We start from the raw sequence: 20,034 nt of genomic DNA, 5'->3' as shown, positions 1-20,034 counted from the left end.
TAAGAGATAATGAGAAAATACTTTTCTCCTATTAACTAAACCAGTGGTTTCAGCTTCAAATCACCTAGGGTGACTTGGAAAACTTCTGAAAAATGTCCGAACCTGGAAGATTGTGAGTACTCCAGAGATGCTACAGAGTAAGTGAACACTGACAAAGTTGCCGTGAGATCTGCATTCTCATACGCTACTGGTGGGAGTGTTCATTAGTACAGCCTTTAGGGAATACGATCTATTAATATGCATCTTTTTTTGGTTTGGTTTGATTGTAATGTTTTAAGTTGGTACCCTTCCTGGAGTAATTCTATGTCTAAGAATTCATATCAGGGAAACAATGAGAGAGGAACAAAAATGCATCCATAAGCATGCCCCTCAAAGTAGCATTTTATGTCTGTATGTTGCACCAATCAGGATAGCTTGACTTTCTTTGAACATGCAAGAAAAAAAAAAAAATCTACTCTGTAAATCCATGTTGTGGGCGGGAATATCTGACAAGTAAACAAAAGAAACAATAAATAAAAACAAGATGCTGCAAAAGTCAGGTGTGTCTCAGCCAAAACTCATTAATTTTTCAAAAAGTTGAGAATGTACCAGTGAATTCAGGTCTGGTCAGGTCAGGCCTTCCATCATCCTGGTGATCTCAACTAACCTCAAAATCAAACAGCAGACAATTAGCAATTAAAGCATCTTAAAGGAATAAGTAACATTGCAGGCTAAGGCAGGACAGGGAGAATAAGAATCAAATGTATTTCACTGGCTTTCTTTTTAAATTCCCTATCTTCTTGAGTCAGGACTCCCCAGGATTTGCAACTCAACACTGGCCTAAGACTCTCCGCCACAAATGACTTTGCATTCTCAAGAGATTAACTGTTCACTCAAAGCCCTTCTGAAAAGCTGCTGAAATCACTGCAAATCTTCTGTAAGTCCCACCTTCCTATGGGCTACAAGATAAAAATATTAGCTCAGGAGTGAGATAAGAAAGCCTCATTTTTTTAAAAGTAGGAAAGAAAATAAAGTTCTATGAAGGAGACTAAATTCTGAGCTTTCAGATTTTTAGTGTCAACAACCCAAAATATAAGAATGAGAACAAAAGAGCATTTTTATCAAATGCATTTAGCAAATATTATTAAGCCCCTAGTCACCAAATGAGTCAGACCAGCCAGGTAATCCTGGTATGAGGAAATCTGCAGAAGATATACATCAAGCAAATATATACTGATAAATAGCATATGTGTAGTGCCTGCTGTTTCTCAAAGTACTTTCTCATGTGATTTATCATTCAGTCTTCATATTAACCCCATAAGGTAAGCACAAAAAGAATGATTTAACAAAGACAGGCACACAGATCTAGGTTAGCTGACTTGCCCACATTTACAGAGTCAACTGATTACTGCAGGCATCAATATTCAAATCTAGCTCTTCCAATTTTCTTCACAACATACCACACTAGGACAGCACACATGAACTCTATATATGTGACATGAGAACATTACTAAGCAGGACAGAGTGCTGTGGCCACAGACCTAGGAGCCAGACTGCTCACTTCCAAGTCCCAGTGCCATCACCTATTGGGTAGTGTGATTGGGGGAAAATTATCAAAACACTTTGTGCATCAGTTTCCTCATCTGCCAAATAGGGATAATAACGGTGCCATAGCGTGATTATGAGGATCATATATAAATGTTGACCACAGTGACTGGCACATAGCAAAAGGTTCAACAAATGTTAGCTTTGATCATCATGGGCATCGAGAACAATTCTCTGATTAGTCAAGGTCAGACGCAAATACACTGAGCCCAACTGTATGTTACATGTGTGTAAGTGCTGCTGATGGGGCTCAGACCATACTAACCCAAAACATGGCACTGTGGCGGACTGAAACTTTAAGGCTAAAGGAATGTCAGAAAATTCCTTCAGTAGCAGGAAGGTCTCTCTGACCCGCCCCCATACTTCTCCCCGAAAGCTGGTCAAGAAACCTAGGAAGAACTTACTGACCTTCCCTTGAAGGAGATCATTGACCCTCATCTAAGAGGTGCTTCCCTATACCAGGAGAAAAGGAACTTCCTTGTCTCTGAAGATGAAGGGTCACTGTTTTGAGTTGAACGTGTCCCCCAAACTGCATGTGTTGAAAACTTAAATCTCCCATGCAACAGTGTTGAGAGGTGGGATCTTTAAGAGGTGACTCGGAATGCATTAATGCCATTAGTTTCAGAGTGGGTTATTTATCATAAGAGTACATTCCTAAGAAAATAATGAGTTCTAGCCCCCTTCACTTCTCACTCTCTCACAAGCACTTTCCTTCCCTTCTACCTTCCGCCATGGGATGATGCAGCAAAAAGGCCCCCCGCAGATGCCAGATCCTTGATATTTAACTTCTCAGCCTCTGGAACCATGAAACAAGTAAACTTATATTGTTTGTAAGTTGCCCAGTCTCAGCTATTCTGTTGTAGCAGCACAAAATGGATTAAGACAGTTACGGAGCAGAATCTGAACAAACAGATCTTTCTAAGTTCTCCTCAATTTATTCCCATTACATTATGCCCTTTTTATCCTATCATACTTCTCCACTACTATCCACTCATTATCAAACCTAGCCTACAAATACTCAGGTTTACCCATTTCTGTGGGTCTCAATTTCCTTATGAAGGCTCCCACATCACATAAAAATTTATTAAATAAATTTGTTTTTTTTTTTTTCTTGTTAATCTGTTTTTTGTTATAGAGGCCTCATCCATAAACCTACAATGGGTAGAGAAAAAAATATTTTTCCTCTCCTCCACTGCATTAGTTTCCTATTGCTGCTGTAACAAACTACCACAAAATTAACAGCTCGAAACTTACACAAACATGTTATCTCAAAGTTCTAAAGGTTAGATCCAATATGGGTCTTACTGGGCTAAAACCAAGCATCTGCACAGCTTCATTCCTTATGGCAGCTTTAAGGGAGAATGAGTTTCCTTGCCTTTTCTAACTTCCAGAGGCTACATGCACTCCTTGGCTCATGGTGCCTTCCTTTATCTTCAAAGCACATCATTGCAACCTCTGCTTCTTCTGACTATCCTCTCTCTTCCCCTGCTTCTCTCATCACATCATCTTCTCTGCTCCAACCCTGCTGCCTTTCTCCACCATGATAAGATAATAGCCCCATCTCAGGATCTTTAACTTAATCATATCTAAGAAATCCCTTTTACCAGGTAAGGTAACATACTGACAGGCTCCAGGGATTAGCACATGAAAATCTATAGGGGACCATTATTCAGTCTACCACAGGTACCAAGGATATAAAAATGAATTTGATACAACTGCTGAGCTCAAGGACTTCACAAACTATTGAGTAAAACAGACATATTCAAAAAGAAAATTAATTCTCATGCACATCAGACTATAGCACTCAGTATGGTTAGAGAAGAAACATAGTGCTCTGTGGGTAACAGAGGATCCATCTGTTTATCTCGACCAAGAAAGGAAAGGAGGCCTCATAAAGAAAGTGATGTGTTTAAGAGACCAGAATACGCCATCTCAAAGTATGCCTCTTTGGCATAAAGATTATTTCAAGCTGATTATTTTGAACACTGAAAACACAGGAGAAGCTCTAAAAGCAGGGCAGAAGTTACCCTTTTGTAGGAAAGTTTACATCTGTAAAGGAAATCTCTATTTGTAACTGTGTCACCTTCTCTGCATCAGGAAAGATGACTCTAAATCACTACAGACTCGTATTAATGGAGAAGGCACCAATTTAAATCTATATAAGGAATCTTACCCTTGTGTCTTATGCTTTTCCTGGTTACCTCCCATAACCGTATCCCTCAACAGCTTTCTTTGTTTTAGCTAAAGATGGAATTTAAGACTGAATTCAAATCTACCTTTTTGAGATTTACTCATTTATCTCCCATGTATATATGAACTATATGTGTTAATAAACTTGTGTTTGTTTTTCCCATCTTAATCTGTCTTTTGTTACAGGGGTCCACTCCAATTAAGAATTATGAAGAACAAAGGAAAACAACTTTTCTTCTCCTACACATGCAGAGAATTGAGCACTGATGTGTGCTCAAATTGAGATGATGAAGGGCATCCCAGGAAAGTACGTTGGAAAGTTAGGAACATTGAATGGGCTGGTGTGATCAGAGTCTTGGCAGATAAAAGGAGTAGAAAATGGTCAGAAGAAAATGTTGAAGAGGGACATCAAAGCTATATTGTGAAAGGCTACAGCTAGAGAAAGGGACTTTTCAATAGAATGAAAGGCCACTGAAGCCTGGTAAACCCATCATTCAGATTTATGTTTCAAAAAGAAAACTCCAGAGGCAGTGGAGACAGTGGATTGCAGAAGGCAGAACCCAATTAAAAAGCTAATTTAATAGTCCAGAGGGGAAAAAAAAACAAAACAAAGAAAGACTAAATTAAGGAAGTAATGTAGGAAATAAAAGCAAATATAGATGTGAGAGACATTTCCAAAGTGATACCAACAGGACTCGATGACTAGCTGAATGCTGTATAAGATGGAGACAAAACTGATGCTGAAATGACGAGCTCAAGTGCATGGTAGATGCCTGATGCCACTGAGGTGTCAGAGGCATTTGAACCACAGTAACTCCATCTTGAATAGGGTCTGGATAAAATAAGGCTGAGACCTACTGAGCTGCATTCCCAGGAGGTTAAAATTAAGGCATTCTTAGTCACAGGATGAGACAGGAGGCTGGTACAAAATACAGGTCAAAAAGACCCTACTGATAAACAAGTTGTGGTAAAGAAGCTGGACAAAACCCACCACAGCCAAGATGGTGACAAAAGTGACCTTTGGTCATCCTCACTGCTCATTATACACTAATTATAATGTATTAGCATGCTAAAAGACACTTCCAACAGCACCATGACAGTTTACAAATGCCACAGCAACATCAGGAAGTTACCCTATATAGTCTAAAACAGGGAGGAACTCTCATTTCCAGGAACTGCATACCTCTTTCCCAGAAAACTCATGAATAATCCACCTCTTGTTTAGCATATAATCAAGAAGTAACTGTAAGGATTCTCGAGTGAGCAGCCCATGCTGCTGCTCTGCCTATGGAACAGCCATTCTTTTGTTTCTTTACTTTCTTAATAAACTTACTTTCACTTTACAATATGAACTTGCCACAAATTCTTTCTTGCACGAGGTCCAGGAACCCTCTCTTGGGGTCTGGATTGGGACCCCTTTCTGGTAATAGAGGGATACAAAAAGCAGAGAAAGAGGAAGAAGTTCATGAAGGGCTATGTTTTAGATATGCTGATTAGAACCTTTCATGGAGTTAACTCTAAGAAAAAGAAAAACCAGGAAGAAATGCCATCTACATATCTGAGAGACATGAAGGAGTTAAAAGACCTGGCTTCTGGCCCTTCTCTGTCATTTAATAGCCTTGTGATGTCAAGTCACTCAACCTCTCAAGGCCTTGGTTTCACCATCTGTGAAGCAGCAGGTTGGGATATGAGATAATCATTAAATTCCCTTCTAATATTTATATGTGTCTAATATCTGAGTCATTATTTTCTCCTCAGTTTCAGACGTTTTTCTCAGCCACTCTTGACATTAGCCACTAACAGAAAATCCAGTGGCTCCTAATTTTCAACTAAAGAGCTAAAGTTTAAAAGGAGAAGCTAAAGACACTAGCAATCACTGTATGCCTACTGCGTGCCGGGCACTCAGCCTGCTATACTCTCCTCCAGCTGCTTCTCCCATTAGCCTGGACACCCCCAAAGGAATCTCAGAAAAGCCCTGAGTCATGAAAACTGAAGACGTGCATGGAAATCAAAGATGTGCAGTCATGGAAATCAAAGATAGACACATATAATGTCAATTTTGTTTTCCATTTCTGTTTTATGTTCCATTCCCAAACACTCCTTTTAAAATATGTTTATGCCAGCAGCACAACAAATGAGTTTTTTTTTTAATTTGATACTGAAAAATTACATAGGGGATCATGGGAGCATAGAGATGGAGGAGGTAAGTATATTTTTCAATCGTTTTATTTAAAGAATAATAAATTGAGATAGTACCGTAATGAGGTCACTGATATTAAGGACTCCACTTAAAACTCAGTGGTTTCCACTACCAATAGCAATAATTCTCAATGGGGAGGAAGCAAGGACTTATCATAATCACCTCGTGGGTTTTTTAAATTATTAATGTGCCCCTTTCCTCCACCCAACAAGATTCTGATACTTCCCCAAGTTGACGATCACAGGAATATTCATCCTCCTGTTAAATTTAATATTGTAAACCAAAAACACTGCAATACTACTAATATCTAGAATAAAATTCAAATTCTAGTCAAATATATATATATATATTTAGAAAATATATATATTTGCATATTCATCTCTGATTAGGCTCTATCCCACCTTTTTTGTGTCCCACTTCTAGATACTCACTCCCTTACACATTTGACTCTAAACTTCAACAAACAACTTCCCCCAATTGCCCATGCTGCTTTATGCTCTAAGACTTGATTCACATTCTTTTGGCCTTCCTTCTGGCCCTCCCTGGGCACTCCCAGTTAGCATAAGTGGCTTACTTCAAATGTTATCTTCTAGTTAAAGCAATCCCCGAATGGAACCAGCCAGTCCCTATCTTTGTGTCCCCACTGTACTTCATGTCATGATTTATCTAACTCTTTATTAAAGACTTATTACTTGTCTATACGTCCCTAGTATGTTTTAGGTTCCCAGAGGTACAGTAATCGATGTTTGCTGATTGAGTGAATGAATATGATAATATAATAGGAAGAAACAGCAAGTGTATTATTTGGTCTCTTTAAGGCAAGGATATGTTCAAAATCAATTTATAGGTCCAGAAAACATTATTTTGTTTATTTACTATTAACAGTTAAAGGTAAGAACTTCGAAGGGTAGTACTATTTTTGAAATACAATGTATTTCAGCCGAGCACAGTGCCTCACACCGGTAATACCAGCACTTTGGGAAGCCAAAGCAGGCAGATCACCTGAGGTCAGGAGTTTGAGACCAGCCTGGACAACATGGTAAAACCCTGTCTCTACTAAAAATCCAAAAATTAGCCAGGCATAGTGGCACACATTTGTAACCCCAGCTACTCAGAAGGCTGAGGCAGGAGAATCACTTGAACCCGGGAGGCGGAGGTTGCAATGAGCCGAGATCCTGCCACTGCACTCCAGCCTGGACGACAGAGTGAGACTTTGTCTATTAAAAAAAAAAAAAGTAAAGAAAAGAAAGAAATATAATGTATTTCATGATTTAGAGAGCACAGAATGAACCAGGCACACAAAATGGTCATGAAAATTAATTGAATAAAGTGTTTTTAAACTGTATTTATTCTACCATCATGTCAAAATCAAAGAGTAGAAATTGAATTATCACCACCTTAAAGTTCATGCTGTAGTGAGATTATAATTTGTAATCCTAAAACAGTGGGACATTTGTTTTTGTTTCATCTGTGCTGAAACAGGTACAGTTTTAGCCTTTGGGGATATATTTATGGCCATGTCAGTCAACAGGCCCAGAGAAACAGCTCTCAGGGAATATGATAGTTACTGATGGCAAAAACAAAGTAACCATGTTAACATGTGCCAGGTGAGATTGTTATTGATGTGCCCACTATTAGATGGAACCCTGGAAAAAAGTGTCAGGAGACTATGTGTCCAAATCCTCCCTCAATCCTAAAAGACAATGCCTTTTCCTGCAAAAAGTGCTTACTCAGTGTCAATCACAATGCAAACAAATCACACTGTGACACAGGCACTTGAAGTTAAAGCTCATAAAGCTCTCTTTAGTAGAAGAAAAATCTAATTCAATGGTTAAATGCCAATCAGGGTAGATAACTAGGCAGGAACTGAAAACACAAGGCTTAAAAATCTACTGCAACTCCTTTGGAAACGCATTACTACTGAATGGCTGTCAGAATTAGAACATAAGTGTGTTAGCACCATTAACCTGGGGGGAAAAAAAACCAGAATGGCTCCTATTTAAGCAAACACAAAGAATCCCATTAAAGTTTTGAAGAGTCGCATGTTAAAATAGTTTGTAAAACTTTCTCAGCCTAAAAGTACAGACGAGTGAATTTGGATAATGAAAACAAATTAGTAAACAAAGAAAAATCAAAATTGCTTTATCTACAACTATTACACAATGTTATATATACTTAAAGAATCAAATATCTCCTATAGTAGTCAAGAATATTTGGACTTGACTGAACCACTCATCCTGAAAAAACATTTAGCCTTTAAGAAAAGGGCATCATTTCCTTGGACAAGCAGATTGTGAGCTTTACCATTTAACTTTTCCATCTGCCTTCTCCTGAGTTGCCACTTCCTCCTGCATGACAAAAAGGAAGATGAGGGTCATTGGGCTCAGGAGAAAGGATCAGAAGAGATCTGCTCTAAATCACCAACACAGAAATTCTCCTCCTGTCTACAGTATGTCTTGCCCCAAGTTCTTTACCAAATCATGAAAAGAAATGGCACTCAGGCTAGAGGTAACGGGGAAGAAAGAAGATACCCAGAAAAGGCCAGTAGTCATACTTGGGAAGACTGAGGTGATGTGTCCATGTAGGGAAGGAAAACATCTCGTGTGTTTGAAGTTTCTCCAGCCCACAGTGATTTTTCTTTTACTAATACATAGAAATGGGGTCACCAATGACAAGTTTGTACAATGTGGTCCTACCTCCAGCCACAACTAATTGGTCCATGTTGATATCTGTCCCAAGATAGGCCAATGAGCTCTCTTCCCTAGGATTGTTGAGTCTGGTACTGGAAAAAGCATCAGTCAGTCCTAAATGGTGGCATAAACTATGACATTTGTACATTTCAGGAGCATCTGAGGATATCACTCCCACCTTGTTTGCATATTTGTTTTGCATTAAGAAAGAATGAAACCAGTAAGATGATAGAAAAAAATAAAAGGTGGGGAAAGAGTATTAAATGCTCTCAAGTCCCTGCTATTGCCCTGTTCTTCCAGCATTTTGACTATTTAATTCTTCTTTCAATTTATTTTACACTTAATAACATAAGACAGGGGTGGCACAGTTCATCACCATAAAAATTTATTCCTAGGTAAGCACACAGACCCGGAGTACAAAGACCAATCCTCACAGAGTCCACAGAGAGCAAGCCAAGTGAAAGAGAAAGACACATGAGATAAATGTTCCTAAGTTAATTTGAGCCACGTATTTGCTGCTTACAAACAAGATTCTAAATACTTGATAAGAAAAATAAAAAGATTTTATTCCTGGGTACCTCTGAACATAAGAGGAGACTTAAGGGGATGACTAGAGAAGTAAAGACCTCCATGACATTTGGGAGTATACACAAGTCCCTTGTCTTGCTGACCGCTGGGTTCCTTGGGAACTGATCACTCATGTATGTGGATATATGTGCATATGTATGTATGTAGGTTTATGACTATCGGGTCTTAGCACCAGAGGCTAAAGCCAACATCTCCTCTCTGATTCAATGCAATCTCAAGATAACATAAGATTATTTTGGAAGGGTAACAAAAACGATTTTGAAGTCCTCAAAGAAGTTCTAAAAGTTTCTAATTTTCTAAAACTGTATGCAAGACTTTGACAAAGTATATAAAATGCTAATGGTTATAAGATTAATTGAAGACCATGTCTCATGCAGCTGATCAGAACTGACAACTGAGGCTGACTTAATTCCTATCATATCAATGTAAACCATGCATTTTAGCAAAAGGTGATGTTACCAAAAAGATGTATGCTTCTACTGACACTAGCAAGTTTTGTTATTTAGAAATAAAATGCTGAGACTGATGGTAGTTTTCTTGGGCACATCTTGGTACACAACTCTATGAGCTTGCAATATTAAAAACACTCCAGATTAACATTTAATGTAACTTTGAAAAGATTAAGCCATTTACCAGGAACAGTTTTATCCCACAGGAAAAAAATATAATTAATTAAACAACTTTTAATTATATAAATTCTAGTTTTCTTCGTTTGAGTGTCTAGTGGCTACTGAATTCATACCACCACAAGTGCTCTATGCTTGTAAGTCTATGGTTCCTCAAACTCTTAAATGCCCCAACTCTCAGGGCTCACGAGCTTTCAAGGCAAACAAATCTGCACATTGTGAGAGAGTACACAAGACACAATTTTTGGCTAGCCCTACCATTATGTAAGCCAATATCGTCAAGGTTAGCTGCTTCTCCAAATTCTGCAGGTCATTAATATTCTTGAACTTCTATTCAAGCTTGAAGCATGTCGGCTTTTTCACACTGTATAAGGTCAACTGCATTCCACACCCCCTTATGCTGTACAGTGAAAAGAAAAGGTGAGCACAGGTGGTTGAGGGACTCGTCTCACGGTTTTCCAACAACATAGGTGCATTCCTTAATACAAATTAAATAATGGGGCCATAGAAAGCTGCTGTAGCTTGGTCTAATCTCTTATTCCTTCATGTGTTGATGCTCTGCGCCTCTGTTTTGAATGGTTTGCCTTTTAAAATGCTATAGGAGGCCGGGCCCAGTGGTTCATGCCTGTAATTCCAGCACTTTGGGAGGCTGAGGTGAGCAGATCTCGAGGTCAGGAGTTTGAGACCAGCCTGGCCAACATGTTAAAACCTAAAAATACAAAAATTAGACAGGTGTGGTGGCATGCACCTGTAATCCCAGCTACTCTGGAGGCTGAGGCAGGAGAATTGCTTGAACCCAGGAGGCAGAAGTTGCAGTGAGCCAAGATCGTGCCACTACACTCCAGCCTGGGTGACAAAGCAAGACTCCATCTTGGGAAAAAAAAGAAAGGCTATAGGAAAGAAGCCACCAAAACGGCCTGAACTAACAGGGGCAGCCTCTACAGCCACCATCATCGCTGCTCCCACCTCTCATGCCTTATCCACCAGTACAATCCAATGTGGGGGAAAGGATGGGTGAATTGGGGAGGAGACAAACACAACATCTTCTGTTTGTATCTTTCTGACACCAGACCCTATCCCTAGTGATAGGTTCTCATGCCAGACTTCACACACTGCTAAATTCACACTCAGTTTCTGAGTGAAGTTTCAGCCCCTGAATGGAAGGCAGAACCACCCTTTTGTGACTCCTCATTAAGCAGTGATCCTTGTTACAGGCCCACTGTTTCCACCATCATCTATCTGGTGCCAGAAAGATTTGATTTCATTTACAAGCTGGAGAGTCAGAGAAAAGAGCCTTAAAAAGGTTTCAAGGTGGAATTTTTTTTTTAATGAGCACATTTATGATGTTATGAGCCAAGTTCAAAATTCAAGTCACATATGAACAAATTTTATAGGGGGAGGAGTAACCTGATGTTCAAATTCATTTGCCTCCCATTTTGAAGTAATTCATCTTTAAAATTTCTGTGAAAATTCTAGAGTTGCCCAGAAAATGGCACCGACCATCTGTAAGTAAAACAAAAGCTCTCCATAGTATATATCACAGGTTCAAAGCACTTTGGCATCGGCAGATTGAACACGTTATTAAAGGAATTTAACTGCAAGAAGAGCTACCATAATTACACAGCAGCTGGTCTAATGTTGACAAAACAACTTTTAAAGGCTTGCAGAAGCCTTAAAGGCTAATCAATTAAAAAGGCATGAATAGTAATGTGCATCATCCTATCCTTAACACTCCGAGTTGCATCTCCTGCAAATACAGTGAGGTTTTCATTTTGGAACCATCATTTCTTACATCCTACAATTAAGCAGAATATGTAAATAAATTCTAAGTTGTGTCTAGGTGAGACAATTATACGTAGAATAAAATAACTCTGCAAAACTCAATGATAAACATTGAACTTCATGAGCATTTTCATTCTGGCAAAGTTAGTATCAAAATGCCAACATCTCATGCCAGAATTTGTGCTTACTTTACCAAAAGCAGGCAAAGAAGTGTTTGTAGATGACTACATTGGCCTGCAATATGCTGGAGGCACAATGCATGAATGAATGCATGAATGTCGAATGTCGGAATGCGTCTGTACACTGTATTCAAGGACCAGAGATGTAGTCCTCTTGAGATCTGCCCAAGTGTTCCATGTAGACAGGCCTCCTCTGCCAGGACCAGCAAGTGCTTTCTTTTAAGGTCCAACAGAAAGTTCCCATCTTGCAAGAAACCTTCTTCAGACTTCCCACAAGGCTTTCGTCTTCTTTTCTGAATCCCTTACAACCAGAAAATTAAAAAGGATTTTACAAATCTTTAAATCTAATCCTATGTAAGGCCCAGCAAACTTTTTCTATTAAGGGCCAGATAACAAATAGTTTACGCTTTGTGGGACAAATGATCTCTGTCCCAATTACACACCTTTACCACTGTATTGCAAAACCAACCATGCAGGATATTTACACAAATGGGCAATGACTGAGTTCTAATAAAACTTCTTTTACAAAAGGAGGTAGCCAGCCAGATTTGACTGACCCCTGCTCTACCAGAATGAAACCCCTTTCTCAGCCAGCAGGCAAGGTCTCTTTGTGAACACCTCCGAGGAAGGGGGATAACCTCCTCATAGCAGCCTGTTCTGTTTTCTGAAGCTCTCCCTTCTATTTACTGGAATGAACTTCCCTGTAACTTGCAACCACTGTCGTATCTTCATATCCTGCACATGCTGTCCTCTCCTAAATCACTCTCTCCCCCCAGAGTACTCTACACAAATAGGCCTTCAAAAATCATTTTTTTAGTTAAAGAGAAATACCACCAGTTTTGCCTTCCAGAGCCCCAGAGAGTAAGTCTAACACCTCTTCCACCTGACAGCCCTTTATGCATTTGAAGACAACTATTGGATATGGCAGTTACTGTCTCACCACTCATTGGGGATCTATCTTATAGCATTTTTTATCATTAGTTTTCTTCTTCCATGTACACATTTTTTTCTTCCTCATTTAGATGGCAAGTGAAGCATGGTCCCTGGCACATAAGCTCCATTTAGTTTTATGAGTGAGAGTGGCAGAATGTCCACAGAAATATCAACCAACAAATCTTTTTAAACACCTTTCTCAGCAAATTCAACTGGGACAGTTTTTGATACTGGGGCAGGGCAGGGGCAGCTCACCACAGCAGCAGTAAGACTGTGGCCAACTTCTTCAGTGTAAAGACTGACCACCCGGAGGCAAAAAGACCTCCTTTATCCTGCATCACCTATCGTGCTCCTGGAGTGTGATTTTCACCAGCATTTCTGTAACAGCAACACCCTTCTGGAAAATCCCAGGGCAGGGCCTATTGCCTGTCCTCGTCACACACTCAGTCCTTCCTTGGCTTACAGTAACCCAATCTTCATCATTTTTATGCCCTGTGCTATCTATGCCTTTCTTTAATAATCCCCTTCCTGGAACAATACATACACACTTGTATTTACGTGAAGGCACATGGCAGACCTTCAATAATCCACTTTTAATTTTTTAAAATAATAACCTAGAGAATATTCCTTATGAACACACAATCTTCCTCCAGGTATGAAACTGGGTTCTTCACAGAATTCTTACTTTCAAGACACCAGTAAGATGAGAATGTACTAATGTTTCCTCTAACATCTACGGCTCAGGATAATTCTCAATCAGTAATAAAATATACAAATAGGCTTGTTTTTCTTTTCTTTTCTTTTTTTTTTTTAGATGGAGTCTTACTCTGTCACCCAGGCTGAAGTGCAGTGGCATGATCTCAGCTCAATGCAGCCTCCGCCCCCCAGGTTCAAGGGATTCTCATGCCTCAGCCTCCCGAGTAGCTGGGATTACAGGTGTGCACCACCACACCCATCTAATTTCTGTATTTTTATTAGATGCAGGGTTTCATCATGTTGGCCAAGTTGGTCTTGAACTCCTGGCTTCAAGTGATCCACCCGTACGGTCTCCCAAAGTGCTGAGATTACAGGCGTGAGCCACCATAACCAGCCTAGGCTATTTAAAAAAATATCTCTGTGAGAAAAAGGTCTTTAAGACCATAACAATGACCTCATCTCATCTAACGTCATTCTGCCTTTCCTTATTCCTTCTCCCCACTTCTGGTAAGGACAAGAGGGAGGCATTTCAAAAAGTCCTGTATACTGTCCTGGAAATAATCAGGAGTGTCGTGTCCCTGTGTGAAAGATCTGCTGGTGGACACTCATCAGGATGGCAGAAAGGGCCCGGCAAGTGTAGCGTGGGCATCTGTCCACTCTGTGCTCCAGAAAACCCAAGACGAGCTGTCAGCTTTGGCTGTGCAGTCACTATTTTATCTACAGAATAAAAACAAGTGCACAGGAGACACTAACTACATGTGGCTACTTGCATTTAAATTAATTAAAATGAAATCAACTTAAAATTCAGTTCCTCAACTATACTAACCACACTTCACGTACTCAGTAGCCAGTATGGGTAGCATCCACCATATTGGAAAGTACATAAGTAGAATATTCCTGTCACCAAGAATAGGACAGAAAATTCTACTGGGAACATTTATTGGGGGTGGAGCAAGATGGCCGAATAGGAACAGCTCCAGTCACCAACTCCCAGTGCGAGCGACACAGAAGACCAGTGATTTCTGCATTTTCAACTGAGGTACTGGGTTCATCTCACTAGGGAGTGTCGGACAATCAGTGCTGGTCAGCTGCTGCAGCCTGACCAGTGAGAGCTGAAGCAGGGCGAGGCATCGCCTCACCTGGGAAGCGCAAGGGGGAAGGGAATCCCTTTTCCTAGCCAGGGGAACTGAGACACACAACACCTGGAAAATCGGGTACCTCCCACCCCAATACTGCGCTTTAAGCAAACGGGCACAACCGGAGAGTATATCCCACACCTGGCCGGGAGGGTCCCACGCCCACAGAGCCTCCCTCATTGCTAGCACAGCAGTCTGCGATCTAACCGCAAGGCAGCAGCGAGGCTGGGGGAGGGGCGCCCGCCATTGCTGAGGCTTAAGTAGGTAAACAAAGCCGCTGGGAAGCTCGAACTGGGTGGAGCTCACAGCAGCTCAAGGAAACCTGCCTGTCTCTGTAGACTCCACCTCTGGGGACAGGGCACAGCTAAACAACAATAAAAAGCAGCAGACACCTCTGCAGACGCAAACGACTCTGACTGACAGCTTTGAAGAGAGCAGTGGATCTCCCAACATGGAGGTTGAGATCTGAGAAGGGACAGACTGCCTGCTCAAGTGGGTCCCTGACCCCTGAGTAGCCTAACTGGGAGACATCCCCCACTAGGGGCAGTCTGACACCCCACACCTCACAGGGTGGAGTACACCCCTGAGAGGAAGCTTCCAAAGCAAGAATCAGACAGGTACACTCGCTGTTCAGAAATATTCTATCTTCTGCAGCCTCTGCTGCTGATACCCAGGCAAACAGGGTCTGCAGTGGACCTCAAGCAATCTCCAACAGACCTACAGCTGAGGGTCCTGACTGTTAGAAGGAAAACTATCAAACAGGAAGGACACCTACACCAAAACTCCATCAGTACGTCACCATCATCAAAGACCAGAGGCAGATAAAACCACAAAGATGGGGAAAAAGCAGGGCAGAAAAGCTGGAAATTCAAAAAATAAGAGCACATCTCCCCCGGCAAAGGAGCACAGCTCATCGCCAGCAACGGATCAAAGCTGGACGGAGAATGACTTTGACGAGATGAGAGAAGAAGGCTTCAGTCCATCAAACTTCTCAGAGCTAAAGGAGGAATTACGTACCCAGAGCAAAGAAACTAAAAATCTTGAAAAAAAAGTGGAAGAATTGATAGCTAGAGTAATTAATGCAGAGAAGGTCATAAACGAAATGACAGAGATGAAAACGATGACACGAGAAATACGTGACAAATGCACAAGCTTCAGTAACCGACTCGATCAACTGGAAGAAAGAGTATCAGCGATTGAGGATCAAATGAATGAAATGAAGCGAGAAGAGAAACCCAAAGAAAAAAGAAGAAAAAGAAATGAACAAAGCCTGCAAGAAGTATGGGATTATATAAAAAGACCAAATCTACACCTGATTGGGGTGCCTGAAAGTGAGGGGGAAAATGGAACCAAGTTGGAAAACACTCTTCAGGATATCATCCAGGAGAACGTCCCCAACCTAGTAGGGCAGGCCAACATTCAAATCCAGGAAATACAGAGAACGCCACAAAGATACTCCTCAAGAAGAGCAACTCCAAGACACATAATTGCCAGATTCACCAAAGTTGAAATGAAGGAAAAAATCTTAAGGGCAGCCAGAGAGAAAGGTCGGGTTACCCACAAAGGGAAGCCCATCAGACTCACAGCAGATCTCTCGGCAGAAACTCTACAAGCCAGAAGAGAGTGGGGGCCAATATTCAACATTCTTAAAGAAAAGAATTTTAAACCCAGAATTTCATATCCAGCCAAACTCAGTTTCATAAGTTTCATAATTAAATCCTTTACAGATAAGCAAATGCTTAGAGATTTTGTCACCACTAGGCCTGCCTTAGAAGAGACCCTGAAGGAAGCACTCAACATGGAAAGGAACAACCGGTACCAGCCATTGCAAAAACATGCCAAAATGTAAAGACCATCGAGGCTAGGAAGAAACTGCATCAACTAACGAGCAAAATAACCAGTTAATATCATAATGGCAGGATCAAGTTCACACATAACAATCTTAACCTTAAATGTAAATGGACTAAATGCTCCAATGAAAAGACACAGACTGGCAAACTGGATAAAGAGTCAAGACCCATCAGTCTGCTGTATTCAGGAAACCCATCTCACATGCAGAGACATACATAGGCTCAAAATAAAGGGATGGAGGAAGATTTACCAAGCAAATGGAGAACAAAAAAAAGCAGGGGTTGCAATCCTAGTCTCTGATAAAACAGACTTTAAACCATCAAAGATCAAAAGAGACAAAGAAGGCCATTACATAATGGTAAAGGGATCAATTCAACAGGAAGAGCTAACTATCCTAAATATATATGCACCCAATACAGGAGCACCCAGATTCATAAAGCAAGTCCTTAGAGACTTACAAAGAGACTTAGACTCCCATACAACAATAATGGGAGACTTCAACACTCCACTGTCAACATTTGACAGATCAACAAGACAGAAAGTTAACAAGGATATCCAGGAATTGAACTCATCTCTGCAGCAAGCAGACCTAACAGACATCTATAGAACTCTCCACCCCAAATCAACAGAACATACAGTCTTCTCAGCACCACATCGCACTTATTCCAAAATTGACCACATAATTGGAAGTAAAGCACTCCTCAGCAAATGTACAAGAACAGAAATTATAACAAACTGTCTCTCAGACCACAGTGCAATCAAACTAGAACTCAGGACTAAGAAACTCAATCAAAACCGCTCAACTACATGGAAACTGAACAACCTGCTCCTGAATGACTACTGGGTACATAATGAAATGAAGGAAGAAATAAAGATGTTCTTTGAAACCAATGAGAACAAAGATACAACATACCAGAATCTCTGGGACACATTTAAAGCAGTGTGTAGAGGGAAATTTATAGCACTAAATGCCCACAAGAGAAAGCAGGAAAGATCTAAAATTCGACACTCTAACATCACAATTAAAAGAACTAGAGAAGCAAGAGCAAACACATTCGAAAGCTAGCAGAAGGCAAGAAATAACTAAGATCAGAGCAGAACTGAAGGAGATAGAGACACAAAAACCCTCCAAAAAATCAATGAATCCAGGAGTTGGTTTTTTGAAAAGATCAACAAAATTGACAGACCGCTAGCAAGACTAATAAAGAAGAAAAGAGAGAAGAATCAAATAGATGCAATAAAAAATGATAAAGGGGATATCACCACTGACCCCACAGAAATACAAACTACCATCAGAGAATACTATAAACACCTCTATGCAAATAAACTAGAAAATCTAGAAGAAATGGATAATTTCCTGGACACTTACACTCTTCCAAGACTAAACCAGGAAGAGGTTGAATCCCTGAACAGACCAATAGCAGGCTCTGAAATTGAGGCAATAATTAATAGCCTACCAACCAAAAAAAGTCCAGGACCAGATGGATTCACAGCTGAATTCTACCAGAGGTACAAGGAGGAGCTGGTACCATTCCTTCTGAAACTATTCCAATAAATAGAAAAAGAGGGAATCCTCCCTAACTCATTTTATGAGGCCAACATCATCCTGATACCAAAGCCTGGCAGAGACACAACAAAAAAAGAGAATTTTAGACCAATATCCCTGATGAACATCGATGCAAAAATCCTCAATAAAATACTGGCAAACCGGATTCAGCAGCACATCAAAAAGCTTATCCACCATGATCAAGTGGGCTTCATCCCTGGGATGCAAGGCTGGCTCAACATTCACAAATCAATAAACATAATCCAGCATATAAACAGAACCAAAGACAAGAACCACATGATTATCTCAATAGATGCAGAAAAGGCTTTTGACAAAATTCAACAGCCCTTCATGCTAAAAACGCTCAATAAATTCGGTATTGATGGAACGTACCTCAAAATAATAAGAGCTATTTATGACAAACCCACAGCCAATATCATACTGAATGGGCAAAAACTGGAAAAATTCCCTTTGAAAACTGGCACAAGAGAGGGATGCCCTCTCTCAGAACTCCTATTCAACATAGTGTTGGAAGTTCTGGCTAGGGCAATCAGGCAAGAGAAAGAAATCAAGGGTATTCAGTTAGGAAAAGAAGAAGTCAAATTGTCCCTCTTTGCAGATGACATGATTGTATATTTAGAAAACCCCATTGTCCCAGCCCAAAATCTCCTTAAGCTGATAAGCAACTTCAGCAAAGTCTCAGGATACAAAATTAATGTGCAAAAATCACAAGCATTCTTATACACCAGTAACAGACAAACAGAGAGCCAAATCATGAATGAACTTCCATTCACAATTGCTTCAAAGAGAATAAAATACCTAGGAATCCAACTTACAAGGGATGTAAAGGACCTCTTCAAGGAGAACTACAAACCACTGCTCAGTGAAATAAAAGAGGACACAAACAAATGGAAGAACATACCATGCTCATGGATAGGAAGAATCAATATCGTGAAAATGGCCATACTGCCCAAGGTAATTTATAGATTCAATGCCATCCCCATCAAGCTACCAATGAGTTTCTTCACAGAATTGGAAAAAACTGCTTTAAAGTTCATATGGAACCAAAAAAGGGCCCGCATCTCCAAGACAATCCTAAGTCAAAAGAACAAAGCTGGAGGCATCACGCTACCTGACTTCAAACTATACTACAAGACTACAGTAACCAAAACAGCATGGTACTGGTACCAAAACAGAGATATAGACCAATGAAACAGAACAGAGGCCTCAGAAATAATACCACACATCTACAGCCATCTGATCTTTGACAAACCTGAGAGAAACAAGAAATGGGGAAAGAATTCCCTATTTAATAAATGGTGCTGGGAAAATTGGCTAGCCATAAGTAGAAAGCTGAAACTGGATCCTTTCCTTACTCCTTATACGAAAATTAATTCAAGATGGATTAGAGACTTAAATGTTAGACCTAAAACCATAAAATCCCTAGAAGAAAACCTAGGTAGTACCATTCAGGACATAGGCATGGGCAAAGACTTCATGTCTAAAATACCAAAAGCAACGGCAGCAAAAGCCAAAATTGACAAATGGGATCTCATTAAACTAAAGAGCTTCTGCACAGCAAAAGAAACTACCATCAGAGTGAACAGGCAACCTACAGAATGGGAGAAAATTTTTGCAATCTACTCATCTGACAAAGGGCTAATATCCAGAACCTATAAAGAACTCAAACAAATTTACAAGAAAAAAACAACCCCATCAAAAAGTGGGCAAAGGATATGAACAGACATTTCTCAAAAGAAGACATTCATACAGCCAACAGACACATGACAAAATGCTCATCATCACTGGCCATCAGAGAAATGCAAATCAAAACCACAATGAGATACCATCTCACACCAGTTAGAATGGCAATCATTAAAAAGTCAGGAAACAACAGGTGCTGGAGAGGATGTGGAGAATTAGGAACACTTTTACACTGTTGGTGGGATTGTAAACTAGTTCAACCATTATGGAAAACAGTATGGCGATTCCTCAAGGATCTAGAACTAGATGTACCATATGACCCAGCCATC

At 40.3% G+C, this 20,034-nt stretch overlaps 1 protein-coding gene across 1 annotated transcript in view; it reads right to left on the bottom strand.

The window, feature by feature from the left end:
- Positions 1 to 20,034, bottom strand: part of LYPD6 (LY6/PLAUR domain containing 6) — a 150,122-nt gene that overhangs the window by 109,809 nt on the left and 20,279 nt on the right. The gene's annotated exons all lie outside the window — the stretch shown is intronic.

This window comes from Theropithecus gelada, chromosome 12, assembly GCF_003255815.1.
Source record: "Theropithecus gelada isolate Dixy chromosome 12, Tgel_1.0, whole genome shotgun sequence".
Lineage (NCBI taxonomy): Eukaryota > Metazoa > Chordata > Mammalia > Primates > Cercopithecidae > Theropithecus > Theropithecus gelada.
Note: the sequence above shows the minus strand (reverse complement) of the source record. Positions and strands in the feature narration are given on the sequence as shown.